This window comes from Triticum urartu, chromosome 5 (assembly GCF_003073215.2).
Source record: "Triticum urartu cultivar G1812 chromosome 5, Tu2.1, whole genome shotgun sequence".
Taxonomy (NCBI): Eukaryota; Viridiplantae; Streptophyta; class Magnoliopsida; order Poales; family Poaceae; genus Triticum; species Triticum urartu.
This window is the reverse complement of record NC_053026.1, coordinates 271610006-271628036: the sequence shown is the minus strand read 5'-3', so window position 1 is coordinate 271628036 and position 18031 is coordinate 271610006.

Below are 18031 nucleotides of genomic sequence, written 5' to 3'. Positions count from 1 at the left end.
TTTTTATTCGTCACATGATAAGTGTTTTGCTTGGTGCGTATTTTCAATTTTACTTGCTGTTTGAATAAAATCATTGGATCTGAATTATTAAATGAAAACGAATCCTCCCATGTCTATTTAATTATTTGACTACTCAGTGTCCTTCACTATTATCTTTGGAGTAGTTTGTCATTTGCTCACGTGCTTCACGTATATCCTATGAGTAAATGGTTGAATAAATGAATATAATAAATCTGAATTTATATATGTTTCATATGCTTATACTATGGGGAGTAATGACTTCACATCGAATAAGTATAGGTAGTAAACTCATTGAAAGTTAGCAAACGTAGAATTGGTCACTTGAACAATTCATGAAATAACATTGAAGGAAGAGATTTCACATATAAATATACTATCTTGGACATCTTTTGTAATTGTGAGCACTCATTAAAATATGACATGCTAAAAGGTTGATGTCGGACAAGGAAGACAACATAATGGGTTATGTTTTCTTATATCCGAAATAAAGTATATTGTCTTGGATCATCCAACATGTTGATCTTGCTTTTCCCCCTCATGCTAGCCAAATTCTTTGCACCAAGTAGAGATACTACTTGTGATTCCAAACATTCCTTATACCAGTTTTGCCATGAGAGTCCACCATACCTACCTATGGATTGAGTAAGATCCTTCAAGTAAGTTGTCATCGGTGCATGCAATAGATTGCCCTCTAAATATGTATGATCTATTAATTTGGAGAAAATAAGCTTTATACGATCTTGTGATGTGGAAAAAATAAAAGCAATGGACTTCATAATAAAGGTCCATATCACAAGTGGCAATATAAAGTGACGTTCTTTTGCATTAAGATTTTGTGCATCCAACCATAAAAGCGCATGACAACCTCTGCTTCCCTCTGCGAAGGGCCTATCTTCTATCCTTATGTTCTACCCTTATGCAAGAGTAATGGTGATCTTCACCTTTCCTTTTTACATTTTATCCTTTGGCAAGCACATCGTGTTGGAAAGATCCTAGTATATATATCCAATAGGATGTAAGTTATCATGAACTATTATTGTTGACATTATCCTTGAGGTAAAAGGTTGGGAGGCGAATCTATAAGCCCCTATCTTTCTCTGTGTCCGATTAAAACTTTGAACCCATAAATATCACGTGAGTGTTAGCAATTGTGAAAGACTAAATGATAGTTGAGTATGTGGAGTTTGCTAAATCAAAGCTCTGACATAGACCCTTCCTGAAAATAAGATGAATTGCAATTGTTTGATGACTGAGAATATAGTTTGTTAGTTTCAAGAAAGTTTATGATCTATACTTTAACATGTGAATAGCTTGTTACATGATCATGAAAAGTTTTATGAAGATGAGCTACTATTATGATATATAATGATGCTATAAAAAGTGATTGAAACTATCATTGATGAAACTTATGCACTTTCTAGCATTCACACTTCATAAATTATTTCTTTTATCAATTACCTACTCGAGGACGGGCAGGAATTAAGCTTGGGGATGCTGATATGTCTGCATCGTATGTATAATTTATGAAATATTCATGCTATTATATTATCAACCTTGGATGTTTTATATGCATTTATATGCTATTTTATATGGTTTTTGGGACTAACCTATTAACCTAGAGCCCAGAGCCAGTTTCTGTTTTTTCCTTGTTTTTGAGTTTTACAGAAAAGGAATATCAAACGGAGTCCAATTGACGTCCCAATTTTTGATGATTTTTTATGGACCAAAAGAAGACCCTGAAGTAAAAGAGTTGGGCTAGAAGAGTCACGGGCTGTCCACGAGGGTGGGAGGCGCCCCCACCCCCCATGGGCATGGGCCCCTGCCTCATGGACGCCTCGGGCACCTCCTTGACAAGAGACCGACGCCTAAAATTCCTATAAATACAGAAACCTTGGAAAATTAACCTAGATCAGGAGTTCCGCCGCCAGAAGCCTCCGTAGCCACCGAAAACTAATCTAGGCCCTCTATGGCACCCTGCCGGAGGGGGCCATCATCACCGGAGGGCATGGAGGAGGATCCCGGAGGGGCCATCATCACCATGAAGGCCAAGGATCAGAGGGGGAACCTCTCCCCATTTGGGGGGAGGCCATGGAGGAGGAAGCACAAGGGGGAGAACCTCTCCTCCTCTCTCTCGGTGGCACCGGAGTGCCATCGGGAGGGGAATCATCACCGCGGTGATCGTCTTCATCAACATCACCATCATCATCATCACCCTCGTCTCTTTTACACGGCCCACTCTGCCGCACCCCGCTGTAATCCCTACTTGAACATGGTGCTTTATGCCACATATTATGATCCAATGATGCGTTGCCATCCTATGATGTTTTGAGTAGATATCTTTTGTCTTTGGGTTGATTGATGATCTAGATTGGTATGAGTTGTATGTTTTACTTTGATACTGTCCTATGGTTCCCTCTGTGTCGCGCAAGCGTGAGGGGTTCCCACTGTAGGGTGTTGCAATACGTTCATGATTCGCTTATAGTGGGTTGGTGAGTGACTGAAAGACAAACCCGAGTAAGGGGGTTGTTGCGTCTAGGAATAAAGAGAATTGATGCTTTAATGCTATGGTTGGGTTTTACCTTAATGATCTTTAGTAGTTGCGGATGCTTGCTAGAGTTCCAATCATAAGTCCATATGATCCAAGTAGAGAAAGTATGTTAGCTTATGCCTCTCACTCATATGAAACCGCAATAGTGATTACCGGTCTTGTTAACGATTGCCTAGGACAATTCCGCACACCGATCCACCATTATTCCACACTCGCTATTTATAATATTTAGTAATATATTCTAACATCATGATAATATCACCTACTTTTATATTTTAGCTCTCCGATATCATATAAAGTTATCCTCTTCGTACCCACAACCTAGTTTTATTTCTCGTTGCTAGTTGGAAGCAAATGTTTGGTGTAGGTAGAGTCGTATCAGTGGCAGATATGGCTTGAGAGAATATTGATATTACCTTTAGCTCCTTGCGGGTTTGACACTCCATACTTATCACTTTCAACTTTGTAAATTGCTACGATGATTCCTTGCACTTGGGGATTATCAGCCGTATGCTGGTCTACTCTTTGTGCAACGCGCCGTCCACCTGCCGAACCAACAAGGGGCCACCCGGTCCCATAGGTGGCCACGGAAATCCAGCGACATTGATGGATGTGGCAAGAACCATGATGGCAGAATTCAAATCTCCATACAACTTTTGGGCCGAAGAAATCAACACTGCATGTCATGCATCCAATCGGCTCTACCTCCACAAAGCCTTGAACAAGACTCCATATGACATACTTACCGATAACATGCCCAACCTCAAGTATTTTCCAGGTTTTTAGTTGTAAGTGTTTCATTCTCAAGAAAGGTGTCCGTTTGTCTAAATTTGAACCTAGAGCTCAAGAGGTCATGTTTGTTGGTTATGCTACAAATTCTCATGCTTACCGTGTCCTCAACAAGTCCAATGGACTCACTTAGGAGACATGTAACGTGGAGTTTGATGAAAATAATGGCTCCCAAGTGGAGCAAAGTGGTCTTTGTGATGTAGGTGATGAAATTCCTTCTCAAGCCATAAGAAGAATGGGGATTGGTCAAATACTCCCCATTGGGGAACCCCTTGTGGCTGAAGAAGAAGGATAATGCTGAAATGAAGTGGAGCCATCACCAACGGTAGACCCATACGCTTCCGATGAAGAAAGTGAAGGCCCTCAACAAACATAACAAGATCACAGGCAAGATCAACTGCATGATGATGGTGGTGCACAAAATGATGCGCAAGATCAAGTTCATGACTCCAAGCAAGTTCAAAGTCAAGCGCAAACTCAAGATCAAGAGCAAGCTCAAGATGATTCTCAAGATGATCAAGAAGATGATCCTCAAATTTCTATTGAGGAAATTTTGGAGCGCTGTGTTGCCAAGGTGGCTTCCAAGCTCAAGCATCAACAAAATGTCTTGGATAATGTGCTTGGAAGCTTAAAGAAGTGGGTAACTACTCGTGGACAATTGTTAATCTTTTGTGAACACCATGCGTTTGTTTCGTGTGTTGAACCCCAAAAGGTACATGAGGCGCTCGATGATGTGGATTGGCTTGAAGCCATGGATGATGAACTTAACAACTTCGAGCATGACCAAGTTTAGGAATTAGTGCCAAGGCCAACAAAGGACCACAATGTCATTGGGACCAAGTGGATATTCAAGAACAAGTACGATGAGAATGGTGTGGTTGTTTGAAACAAGGCAAGATTGGTGGCACAAGGCTACTCACAAGTCGAGGGTATCGACTACGGTGAAACCTTTGCTCCTGTTGTTGGTCATGAATCTATTCGCATGTTTCTTGCATATGTATCTCATCATGATTTTAATTTGCAACAAAGTTGTCAGTGTGGAAGCACGAGCACCTATGGGGCATGCGTGCCCCTTTGTGGTTCGGCATGGGGACGACCATGTTGCACAAAAAGCAGAAGTAGTGGGGGACAACACGATGATTGTCCCTCTCTTTTTACCCAGGTTCAGGCCGCTTTGCAGCGTAAAACCCTACTCCTGCTGTGGTGGTGGATTGATCTGGGGGAACATGAAGGCTTGACGCACTTTGGCCCTACAAGGTTGCCTCAGGGAGAGTGAGATGAGCATACAAGCACTACAAAAAAATACACTTCCGTGATAATACGTGTTTGACACAGTAGGTCGCGTTTTTTGTCATGCATGTACATCCATGACAAATTTATGACAGAATCAAGATAGTCATACCTGTGCCGTCGTAGAAGTGTTCCATGACATTACCAAAATTATCATCACGGAAGTGTCCACTTCCATGACGATAAATCACGCGTCATAGAAGTGCTTTTGTCAAGGGTGACCGACACATGGCACCCACTATAATGGAATGCCTTTAAGCTATCGGGTCGGGTTTTGGATCCGATAATCCGTTAATAGCCCCAACTAATGGGGATTTTCCACGTGTAAAATCATCATTGGCTGGAGGAAACACGTGTCGGCTCATCGTCGGGACAAATGTCATCCACTCATTGGACAGAAGGCGCCTATGATACGTTGACACGTGGCACGGCCCAATAGAGGCCCATTCCTGTGAAAAGGCCGGCCCGTTTGACTTGGTCAAAAGGTGGCGGGCCGGCCCATGGAAAGCCTGTTAATGGCCTGTTTGCATATAGCCCATTTACAGCCCGCTAACCCAAGGCCCGTTACGCCCTATCCGAATTAGGCCTAGTAGCGTCATCCGGGCCATCTAATATGATTCCAGCCCGTTTTCACTTCTGGCCCATGTATGGCCCATGACGTCTTTCAGCCCATCTGAGGCCCTATGTAACTCTTGGCCTATTAATGGCCCATGGTGAAACTGTCCCGTAATGAACAGTGTATCACTTTACACCCATTAACGGCCCGTGGTGAAACTGGCCCGTAATGAACAATGTATCACTTTATACCCATAAACGGCCCGTTATTCCGTTGGGCTGTCTCCAGCCCATGTTATCTTTCGGCCTTCTCAGAGCCCATTTATTCTTGGGCTCATTTCTAGCATTCGTTTACTTACGGCCCATTACTATCATTTTCTGCTTGTGGGCCAAATTCAGCCCGTGCTTACAGTCGGCCCGTTTATGGTCCGTTAATACGTTGGGCCTTTTTCATAGCGTCATCAAATATGGCCTATTAACGATGGCCCGTTTATGGTTGGCCCATGAACGGACGATTCCAACTCTAGCCCGTTTACGGCCAGAATGCGGTCTGATTGGCCCATGTTTGGCCAATCGATCATACGGCCTGTATAAGGCCCATTGATGATACGACCCGTAGAAGGCCCATTGATGATACGACCTGTAGAAGGCCCATTGTTTCTACGGCCCGTAGAAGTCCCACTGTTTCTACGGCCCGTAGAAGGCCCACTATTTATACGGCCCGTAGAAGGCCCACTGTTTCTACGGCCCGTAGGAGGCCCAATGTCACTACAGTAAATATTAGCCCATGGTTATTGTGGCCTAGTTTTAAAAAATAGGTTATTGCAGCCACTAGCAAACCACAGAAAAAGAACTGCACTGACTACAAGCAAACAAATAAACAAGACAACAAGGAAATAAATAAGCAAGCAACTTACACTAGGCTATCATGACTATTACACATATTACATCCACTGGGCATCAAAGTTTGCCACCAGTGCAAATATAGGGAACATAGTAGCATATAAACGCCGCAGCAAAACAAGTCCAGAACTGAAACCACTTCAGAAGAGCTCAAGAAACAATATACTGGGTACCCATAATGCTGGCAAGATGCTTAGCAAGCTTATTAACTTTCTCTTGTTTGGCGCTTAAGACCTCCAGCGCTTCCTGTTGCACCAGAAAGTATGCATCTGAATTCTGCAGGGACTTCCTCAGTCCTTCGGCTTCCTGTCGCATAACATCTGATCGATGTCTTTCAACTTGAAGTTGAGAGTCAAGAAGCTGAACTGATTCAGGCAAGGAGTTCGAAGAGCTGGTGCCAGCAGTGGTAGCCAGTAACTCGAACACTACATCAAGACAAGACTTTGGGGTTGTCTCAGTGTCTTCAATATAGTTTTTATCAGCTTTCTTGGAGATCAACAGGGATGTCTCACTATCTTGAACCTTATCTGCATTACTTCCTTTACCATTGCATAACAGGGTAATCTTCTCCAATATTTTATCCGTGTTCTAAAAGAGAAACAAACAAACACATCTCAGTTTTACAATGTAGTATATGAAACTCATTTTGGTAAACCAGTTCAGTAGTAAGGTGGATAGGATAACAGCATGAAACAAACATATATCTATGTAGTATGGTCACTGTATGGTCTATATCATTCTAGTTTATGTTGCCAAATCAAGATAGATACAGTTCGAATCATATCTATTTAAGACAAAGCAGCATAGACAGAATATAAGTGTGGGAAACTACACAGCAATAACAACACTTGTAATGTGCATGGCATGAGAACATAACCGTTTATTCAATTGAAACTGAAATCAACATAGAGCAAGTTACAACAGCAAATAGCCAAACACGTTGAAGAAACAGGTTTAAAACATACTTGTTGCACCATTGGAGTTTCAATTGCATCCTTCAAATTTGAAATTAGTTGGTATCAGTAAATACAGTGATGCAAGATCAAAGTAGTATGAACCATAGCTACGGAACCTGACCTGAGAACAGTTCTTCTTCTGCTTTAAGCGTTGACTCCAGGTTCGGAGTGGTGGTCCTCGTGATTTGGGCACTGCAGTTGCCTTACTAACTACCCGTGTTTGGGTGCTCTGTGGTGGAGACGGTGCTGTGTCAATGGGAACTGGGTGTCTATCTGCTGGGGTTGGGGTTAGAAGGGGTGTAGCTGGTTCTCTGTCCAACTGGGTAGGGGTACAATTTGCATGAGTGTGGGTTATGTGTGGTGGGGATGGTTCTTGGGAAAGTACAACCGTGGTTCTATCTGCATCGACAGGTAGCATGATCTTTTCTGAAGACCATGTTTTTACTCCCATAGATACTGCCATCACTCCCTCCAATTGAAATGGCTGATAAACAAGAAAAGTAATTGAATGTATAGACATTGTAAGATAGACAGGTGCAATGGATAGTAGGGAAGAAAACAGGGCATGAAATAATTCACATTTATGTTGTCTAAGCAAACATAATAGCTGGACATAATTTCACATATATGATGGCTAATTAAACAGGATAGCACGACACAATTTCACATGTATGATGGCTAACTAAACAGGATAGAATGACATACTTCAAAATATGATGACTATGTAAACAGGATGACATGATATAACTATACGATGTGTCTATTAAAGTGGTTGGCATGCCATAAATCATAAACATGCCGTCGATGGAAACATGATGGCATGATATAATTCACGGATAGAATGACATAATTTAAATATGATGACTATGTAAACATGATGAGATGATATAACTATATTATGTCTTTAGAAAATGGGTTGGCATGCCATAATTCAGATACATGCTATCTATGTAAACATCATGGCATGACATAATTCAAATATATGATTTATATACTAAGGAAGTGAGCAGAGGGCAATCGCACATATGATGTGTCAACTAAGGACATGGCATTCAATATTGTGTATATGATGTAGAAACTAAGCATTGCAATACAACATATGCATTATATGAGTAATATAACCCTGCCAAGTTTGAGCATACACCTCAGGGGGATAATAGGACTGGTCATCTGCCTCTGAATCCTCCTCTGAAGAGCTATCTGTAACCAGCAAGTTATCTGCTTCAGCAGGTAGCATTGTCTGCTCTGAAGACCTTGTTTTCACTCCAGATTTCTCCATCACCAATTCAAATGGCTGATGCATAGGAAGAGCAGTTCAATATACAAACATTGTCGACAAAAGCAATGAGAAATAAAAAAAAGGACGGCATGATATAATTCACATATATGACGCTTGGCTAAACAGCATGGCATTGCATAATTCACATACATAATGCCTTGCAACAAGATAACATTGCATAATTCACATATATAATGTCTTGCAACAAGATGGCATTGCATAATTCACATATATAATGTCTTGCAACAAGATGGCATTGCATAATTCACATATATGGTAATTAGACACTAAACAGGTGGCATTCACACAAAGCATGTCTAAACAAGGCAAATGACATAGCAATGCAAGATACCATACGCACGATATGAGCAACATAACCCTGCCAAGTTAGGGCATGCACCTCGGGGGGGGGGGATATGACTAGTCATCTGTCTCTGAATCCTCCTATGAGGAGCTATCCGTAACCAGCAAGACATGCGCTTCGTCAGATAGCATTGTCTGCTCTAAAGACCTTGTTTCCACTCCAGATTTTTCCATGACCGTGCCAAATGGCTGATGCACAGGAAGAGTAATTGAATGTACTAAAATTGTTGACAAATTTAACACATAATATAAAAATGATGGCATGATATAATTCACATATAAGATGACTGGCTAACCAAGGTGGCATTGCAAAATTCACATATATGATGCCTGGCTAGACAAGATGGCATTGCATGATTCACATATACGATAAAGAAACTAAACAGATGGCATTGACACAAAGCATCTCTAAACTAAGCAAATGACATCTTTAATGTATACAGTAAGCAATGCAAGGCACCATATGCATGATATTACCAACATTAGCATGCCATGTTATTGCGAAGACCTCATGGGGTAGATAGGAGTGGTCTTCTCCTTCTGAATCCCCCACATAACAGTTATCTTCCTCTTGATTATGATCCGAAATGGGTGGGGGGGGGCTGCCTGTGCGCCCACCATGGAACGACGTCTGCATGAAATTTTATTGCCACGCAAGGCTCGTCTCTTTTGCTCTACATGATCAGTTCCATTATGTACAATAACTGGCATGCATAGGAATAAAACATAGTGAGATTATGTAAGGAGTGCATGCACAAATCCAGAGTGATGGTAGCAAACTATGGATAACCCAAAACCAATGATAGCAGGCAGATAATAGCTTTAGTTGAAAAATACAGATAATGGCTCCTTTAATGTTTGTTTGCACCCAACATGAAACTCATAGTAGACACCGGAGATTAACCAGATAGTAGACAGATTGTACTGATTGCTGCCCCAATATGTACCCAACAACCATTTAAAAACTCAAGTTTCAGCATTAGTTTGGACCTGACTCGGAGTCTAATAGGTGAACACGACGATAATGTAGCATGTCATCATATTAAGCAACGCATAACGTAAGCAGACACGGAAGAGTGCGACCTCTCTTGCGGACCCGTGTAGTCCTCAAGGTCATCTGCTCAGTTGATGATGCTAATGCAGTTGTCGTGGATGCCAGCAGCGGGGAAGAAGATCTAAGGCGGCGAAAGACAGTCTGGAGAGCGGATCCCTATTGTGGTGAACCCTTCCGTCATTGGAGCTGCTGAGCTGGGGTGGAACACAGCGCCGCAGGAGTAGGACAAACCACACAAGGTTTTCTGTGACACATATCTGTAATAGAAGTAATTGAGTAAGGGCTTGTTTGAATTTGAGGATTCTAATAATCCAGGGATAGGAAATAGACAGGAATGGGATAGGAATGCATGTGCAAAACAGAGAATTTAAAAACACAGGATTTCTGCCAATCTGGGTGTTTGATTCACAACAATTGGAAGATCACAGGATGCAAAAAAGCGACTAGCATATTTGGTGGCTAACCTGTTCGCAAAAGAGAGTGAGAAGAGAAGGCAAAGCATGAACGGATAACTAAAGAACAACCTACGGAGAACATTACTCCAACACCGTGTTCACTTCCTGGACTCCGCCGAGAAGAGACCATCACGGTTACATACACAGTTGATTCATTTTAATTAAGTTAAGGTTCAAGTTATTTACAACCAGACATTAACAAATTCCCATTTGCCCATAACCGCGGGCACGACTTTCGAAAGTTCAAATCCCTGCAGGGGAGTCCCAACTTAGACCATCACAAGCTCGCCCAGTCAACGAAGGATAAACCTTCTCCCGAGACATTCTGATCAGACTCGGCATCCCGGTTCTACAAGCCAACTTCGACAAAGACAAAACAAGTCCAGCAACACCGCCCGAATGTGCCGACAAATCCCGATAGGAGCTGCACATATCTCATTCTCAGGGCACACTCAGATGAGCTCTCCATACAACTAAAACAAAACCTCGAGTTTCCTCGAGGGGGCGCTGCACAGGGCTCTAGTTTGGACCAACACTCAGAGGAGCACTGGCCCGGGGGGGGGGGCTTAAATAAGATGACCCTCGGGCTCCGGAAACCCAAGGGAAAAAGAGGCTAGGTGGCAAATGGTAAAACCAAGGTTGGGCATTGCTGGAGGAGTTTTATTCAAGGCGAACTGTCAAGGGGTTCCCATTATTACCCAGCCGCGTAAGGAATGCAAAATCCGGGAACAAAACACCGATATGACGGAAACTAGGGCGGCAAGAGTGGAACAAAACACTAGGCAAAAAGGCCGAGCCTTCCACCCTTTACCAAGTATATAGATGCATTAAGATAACAAGATAATATAATGATATCCCAACAAGAAAATAATGTTCCAACAAGGAACGATCTCCAAACTTCACCTGCAACTAGCAACGCTATAAGAGGGGCTGAGCAAAGCGGTAACATAGCCAATCAACGGTTTGCTAGCACATGGTGGGTTAGAGGTTTGACATGGCAATTTGGGAGGCATGATAAGCAAGTTGTAGGCATCGTAGCATAGGCATAGCAAAAGAGTGAGCATCTAGCAAAGCAAATATAGAAGTGATTTCGATGGTATGATCATCTTGCCTACAAAGTTGTCAGAGTTGACTGGATCCTCGAAACAAAACTCAATGGCTCCTCGTTAGCGAACTCGTCTCCCGGCTCTACCCAAACAAGACAAACAAGCAAGAGGAACACAATCAACCACGTGCAAATGCTCGAACAACATGATGGAAACATGGTATGCTATGCGGGATGCGATATGTGATGCATACGCAAGATTTGACAAGGGATGGTTGAACCTGGCCTCAACATGGAAATCCAAGAGTGCCACTGGAAAGGTGAGGTGATTTCGGTTGAAATCGATATAAAGATCACCGGAATCGGATGCACGGTTTGGAAATGGCAAGCAAAACAAATATGGCACCGGTATGCGATAAACAGCAAGTAGCCATCGAAATGCAACAAGGTAATTATGCTACAGCACTCAAACATGGCAACAAAATACATGCCAGGGATCCATTCATGATGCTTGACAAAAGATGAACACTGAGCTACAGCCAATTCATCCATTAATAGGTTCAAACAAGCCTAGCAAAAGTGCAATTGATAAACAGGTTTTCAGACTTAGTGAAATTAACACTAGTCTGGAATTTCAGATCAGGTAGCACTGTTTGGAGCAATAAAACTATATGCTACAAGAACTTAACATGGCAAAACAAGGCATGGCATGAAGCTACTCAAAGATCTTAACAAAAGTCCCTTAGTGACCTTGAGCCAAAAGGGACCAGAAAATACAATTGCAAGCATGTGAACATGGCAAAAACATAATCAGATCTCAGACTTGGTGAAAAACTGGAACATGCAAATCTGTTAACGAGTAGGCATGTTTACGAGCTCGATGCACTCACTACAGAGGAAGTCATGACAATCTAAGCATACACCCATCAATAAAACACATTATATAAGCTAGACATGGCAAGAACAACAACATAGCATGCACGGATCAACAACAACATCCTCGGCAAAATCGCTAACAAGTAGACAATCTGCCAGGAATTACGAAATAGCAAAAGTAGAGCTCGATTGACTCAAGCTAGGGTGCTCCATAATTGCAAACAAAGACATTGATGGATAGAGAACCACAAGTTTAACAAAGCATCCTTAGTGATCATCCTCAAAAGAGGCACGGATCACTAGGAAACAACATGGACATATGGCATATTGATAAAAACAGATCAAAGACTTAGAGAAATTCTAAGTCCCTGAAATCAGCATTAACGAATGCACTACTTTGCAAGCTTGTGCTAGTCACCACACACATCACAAAAATACATGGATAGCACCTCCGTAAAGGTGGAAAAACATATAACAAAACACATGTAGAGCTCAGGGGCATATCATGAATACATTAATCATGGCAAAAATGACAAATAGCTATTTGGTGCAGCAGATCTGACAATTAACTCAAATATCTCTCTTCCAACAGCATTTCAGGCATCAAGATGAGCTCAAATGAAAATGATGCAATGAGAAGAAATGATGTACTCTCTGAGGCGAACATTTTGATATGCTACACGCCCAAAATGGAGCTACGGATGCGGAGTAACGACGCGTCAAAGTTTGCCAAAAATACTAAAAAACTGGGAACTTAGAGAAATTATACCCTTCGGATCTTAGGGTTACTGTTCACCGATCCGGATCCACTGTTCACCGGCGAAGATCCGAGGTTGCCGGCGAGGATCTCTACTCCGGCGAGGAAGGGACGCCGCTCCGGCACGGGGGAAGCCGGATCCGACAAGAGGGAGGATGGGGCGGCGACGGCGGTCGTCGGGTGCGTCTCCGGCGCGGATTGGCGGCGGCTGGCGGGAGGAGAGGTCCACCGGGCGGCGCGGCGTACTCCGGCCACCGGAGCGGGGTGGCGCGGCGGAGGAGCAAGCGCGGGGCGGCGGCGCGAGGTAGGGGAAGAGGCGGCGCAGCGCCTCTGGCCCGGGCGGAACGCGGGGAGGGCCGGCTTTGGGCCGGCGGGCCTCGGCGGCAGCGGGGATAGGAGCCGCCATGTGGAGCCCGTCAATTGGCGCGGGGTGGTGTCTGGCGCGGAGGCGGACATTGTCCGGCGGTGGCGGGGAAATTTAGGGTTAGGGGGGAAGAGAAGATCCAGGATTTTTGGAGGAGGACCTATTTATAGGCATAGGAGGAGCTAGGAGAGTCCAAATGAGGTGCAGTTTTCGGCCACGCAATCGTGATCGAACTCTCTAGATGATGGAGAGAGTTTTGGTGGGTTTTGGGCCAAATTGGAAGGGTGTTGGGCTGCAACACACACGAGGCCTACTCGATCCCTCGGTTAACCGTTGGAGCATCAAACGAAGTCCAAATGGTACAAAACTTGACAGGCGGTCTACCGGTAGTAAACCAAGGCCGCTTGGCAAGTCTTGGTCCAATACGGAAATGTTTAACCCACACACACGAAAAGAAGGTAGAAAGGACCACCGGAGGAGATAGGAGCGCCGGAATGCAAAACAGACAACGCGGAAAATGCTCGGATGCATGAGACGAACACGTATGCAAATGCAATGCACATGATGACATGATATGAGATGCATGACAACGACAACAACACACGGAGAAAAAACCCAAACCCGAGGAAATAAAATAAGTTAGCATCAGAAACGGCAAGAGTCGGAGTACATATTAGGTAAATCACATCCGGGGTGTTACATGCAAGCTGGTTTTGGAAGTATCTGTGAGTCACGGGGACTCAGCAATCTCGCACCCTCGCGATCAAGACTATTTAAGCTTATGGGTAAGGTAAAGGTATGTGGTGGCGCTGCAGCAAGCGACTAGCATATATGGTGGCTAACATACGCAAATGAGAGCGAGAAGAGAAGGCAAAGCACGATCGTGAAACTATGATCAAGAAGTGATCCTAGAACAACCTACGTCAAGCAGAACTCCAACACCGTGTTCACTTCCCGGACCCCGCCGAGAAGAGACCATCATGGTAACACACGCGGTTGATGTATTTTAATTAAGATCAAGTTCAGATTTTCTACAACCGGACATTAACAAATTCCCATCTGCCCATAACCGCGGGCACGGCTTTTGAAAGTTCAAATCCCTACAGGGGTGTCCCAACTTAGCCCATCACAAGCTCTCACAGTCAACGAAGGATATCCCTTCTAGCGGGAAGACCCGGTCAGACTCGGAATCCCGGTTACAAGACATCCTCGACAATGGTAAAACAAGTCCAGCAAGACCGCCCGATGCGCTGACATCTTGATAGGAGCTGCACATATCTCGTTCTCAGGGAAACACCGGATGAGCGCTCCGTACAACTAAAACCAGCCGTCAAGTTCCCCCGAGGTGGCGCTGCAAAGGACTCTAGTTCGAACCAACACTTAGACAAGCACTGGCCCAGGGGGGGGGGGTTAAAATAAAGATGACCCTCGGGATGCGCGACTCCCAAGGGAAAAAGGCTAGGTGGCGAATGGTAAAACCAAGGTTGGGCCTTGCTGGAGGAGTTTTATTCAAGGCGAACTGTCAAGGGGTTCCCATTATAACCCAACCGCGTGAGGAACGCAGAATCCGGGAACATAACACCGATATGACGGAAACTAGGGCGGCACGAATGGAACAAAAAACCAGGCATAAGGCCGAGCCTTCCACCCTTTACCAAGTATATAGATCCATTAATTAAATAAGAGATATTGTGATATCCCAACAAAATATCCATGTTCCAACATGGAACAAGCTCCAATCTTCAACTGCAACTAACAACGCTATAAGAGGGGCTGAGCAAAGCGGTAACATAGCCAAACAATGGTTTGCTAGGACAAGGTGGGTTAGAGGCTTGGTTTAACAATATGGGAGGCATGATAAGCAAGTGGTAGGTATCGCGGCATAGGCATAGCAAAAGAGCGAGCATCTAGCAAGCAAAGATAGAAGTGATTTCGAGGGTATGGTCATCTTGCCTGAAATCCCGCAAGGAAGAAGAACGAGTCCATGAAGAAGACAAACGGACATAGACGAACGGTTCCTCACAAACACGACGTTATCGTAACCAACCCAGAAAAGCAAACACCAGAAAGAAGCACACAACATAGTAAACAACCAACACATGAACATGATATGATATGCGGGATGCGGTATGTGATGCATATGCATGATTTGCAAAGGAATGATTGAACCTGGCCTCAACTTGGAAATCCAAGAGTGCCACTAGAAAGGTGAGGTGATTTCGGTTGAAATCGATATAAAGATCACCGCAATCGGATGCACGGTTTGGAAATGGCAAGCGAAACAAATATGGCACCGGTCTACGATAATCAGCAAGTAGCCATCTAAATGCATCAAAATAAATATGCTAAAGCACTCAAACATGACAACAAAATACATGGCAGGGATCCACTCGTGATTCTTGACAAAAGATGGACACTGAACTACGGCTAATTCATCCATTAACAGGTTCAAACAAGCATGGCAAAAGTGCAAACGATAACAAGTTTCAGACTTTGTGAAATAACATGTCAGGAATTTATCATCAGGAATCACACTTTAGAGCATGAAAACTATATGCTGCAGGAACATATCATGGCAAAGAAAGGCATGGCATCAAGCTACTCAAAGCACTTAACAAAACTCCCTTAGTGACCTTGAGCCAAAAGGGATCAGAAAATACAATGGCAAGCATGTGAACATGGCAAAAACATAAACAGATTCAGACTTAGTGAAAAACTAGAGCATGCAAAACAGATTAGCAAGTAGGCATGTTTACGAGCTCGATGCACTCACTACAAAGCATGGCATGACAAACTAAGCATAGACTCATCAAGAAGACATGGCATAGAATCTACACATGGCAAGAACAACAACATAGCATGCACGGATCAATAGCAACATCCTCGGCAAAGTCGTTAACAAGTCAACAATATGCCAGGATTCACGAAATAGTGAAAGTAGAGCTCGATTGACTCAAGCTAGGGTGCTCCATAAGTGCAAACAAAGACATGAATGGGTAGAGCACCACAATGTTAACAAAACATCCTTACTGATCATCCTCAAAAGAGGCACGGATCACTAAGAAACAACATAAACATATGGCATAACAACAAAATCAGGCCAAGGACTTAGTGAAAAACCAAGTCCCTGAAATCAGCATTACCGATTACGCTACTTTGCAAGCTTCTGCTAGTCACCACAAATATCGCAAAAATACAAGGCAAGCACCTCTGTAAAGATGGCATGGAATATAACAAAACACATGTAGAGCTTAGGATCATATCATGCACACAATAATCATGGCAAAAATGACAAAATGCATTTGCTGAAACAGATCTGACAAAATACTCACATAGCCCTCTTCGAACAACATTTCGGTCATCAAGATAAGCTCAAATGAAAATGATGCAATGAGAAGAAATGATGTACTCGTCGAGTCGAACATTTTGTTATGCTACACGCACGAATCGGGCCTACGGATGCAGAGTTGTGATGCGATGAATATGCCTGCAAAAAGTAGCAGATCTGGGGACTTAGTCAAAATTCACCTCGCAGAAACGGGATGGAGGGATCCGGGGATGACGTTTGGATCACTGGTCGAGCGGGTCCCTGGGACAGGGATCTCCGGGCGCGGGGTCAACGGGTGGATCGGGCTCCTCCCGATCCGATCCGGACGGCGAGCGGCGACGGGCCGCCGGCGACGGAGGAACTCGACGGTGGGGAGGTCGGGCCGGAACGGAGGATGCGAAGGGCGGCGCGGCGAGGTCGCCGGTGCTGGGCGGAGGTGGTGCGGCGCCGTGGAGGTCGCCGGTGACCTCGGGCGACGAGGTATGGCGGAGGCGGCAAGGTGCGGCGGAGCACCGGCGGCACGCCACCGGCGATGAGATGGCGAGGTGGCGAAAGAGGCGGGCCGCAGCGCCTAGCGGGTGCGGCGGCGCGGCGCTCCCGAGGCGGCAGGAACGCCCAAGCGCGGGGCGGCGGCGGTTCGGGCCCCGCGGGCCGGATCTGGGCCGCGCGGGCCCGCGGCGGCGGAGTAGAGAGAGGAGTCGGCCGCGCACTGAGGTGGCGGCGCCTGGTTGGCTGCGGCGGCGGGGAAGGCGACGTGGCCTCCTCTGATTGGTCCGGGTGACGCGTCCGGTGGACACGTCCGACTCGGCGCGGACGTGTCCGGTGGCGCGAGGATGAAGAAGACTAGGGTTAGATCTGCGCGGAAATTCGGGGAGAGCCACATATATATAGGTAGAGGGAGCTAGGAGAGTCCAAATGAGGTCCGGTTTTCGGCCACGCGATCGTGATCGAACGACCGATATGATGGAGGAGGTTTAGGTGGGTTTTGGGCCACTTTGGAAGGGTGTTGGGCTGCAACACACACGAGGCCTTTTCGGTCCCTTAGTTAACCGTTGGAGTATCAAGCGAAGTCCAAATGGCACGAAACTTGACAGGCGGTCTACCGGTAGTAAACCAAGGCCGCATGACAAGTCTCGGTTTAATCCGAAATTTTTTAACACCCGCACATGAAATGAGGTAGAAAGGGACACCGGGTGGCATAGGAGCGCCAGAATGCAAAACGGACAACGGGGAAAATGCTCGGATGCATGAGATGAACATGTATGCAAAAGAAATGCACATGATGACATGATATGCAATGCATGACACTCAAGCAGTGACAAGGCAACAACCGCGAATAACTGGAGGACACCTGGCACATCGGTCTCGGGGCATTACAACACTCCACCACTACAAGAGGATCTCGCCCCGAGATCTAGAATGGCACCGGAGGGAAAAACGGAAGAGAA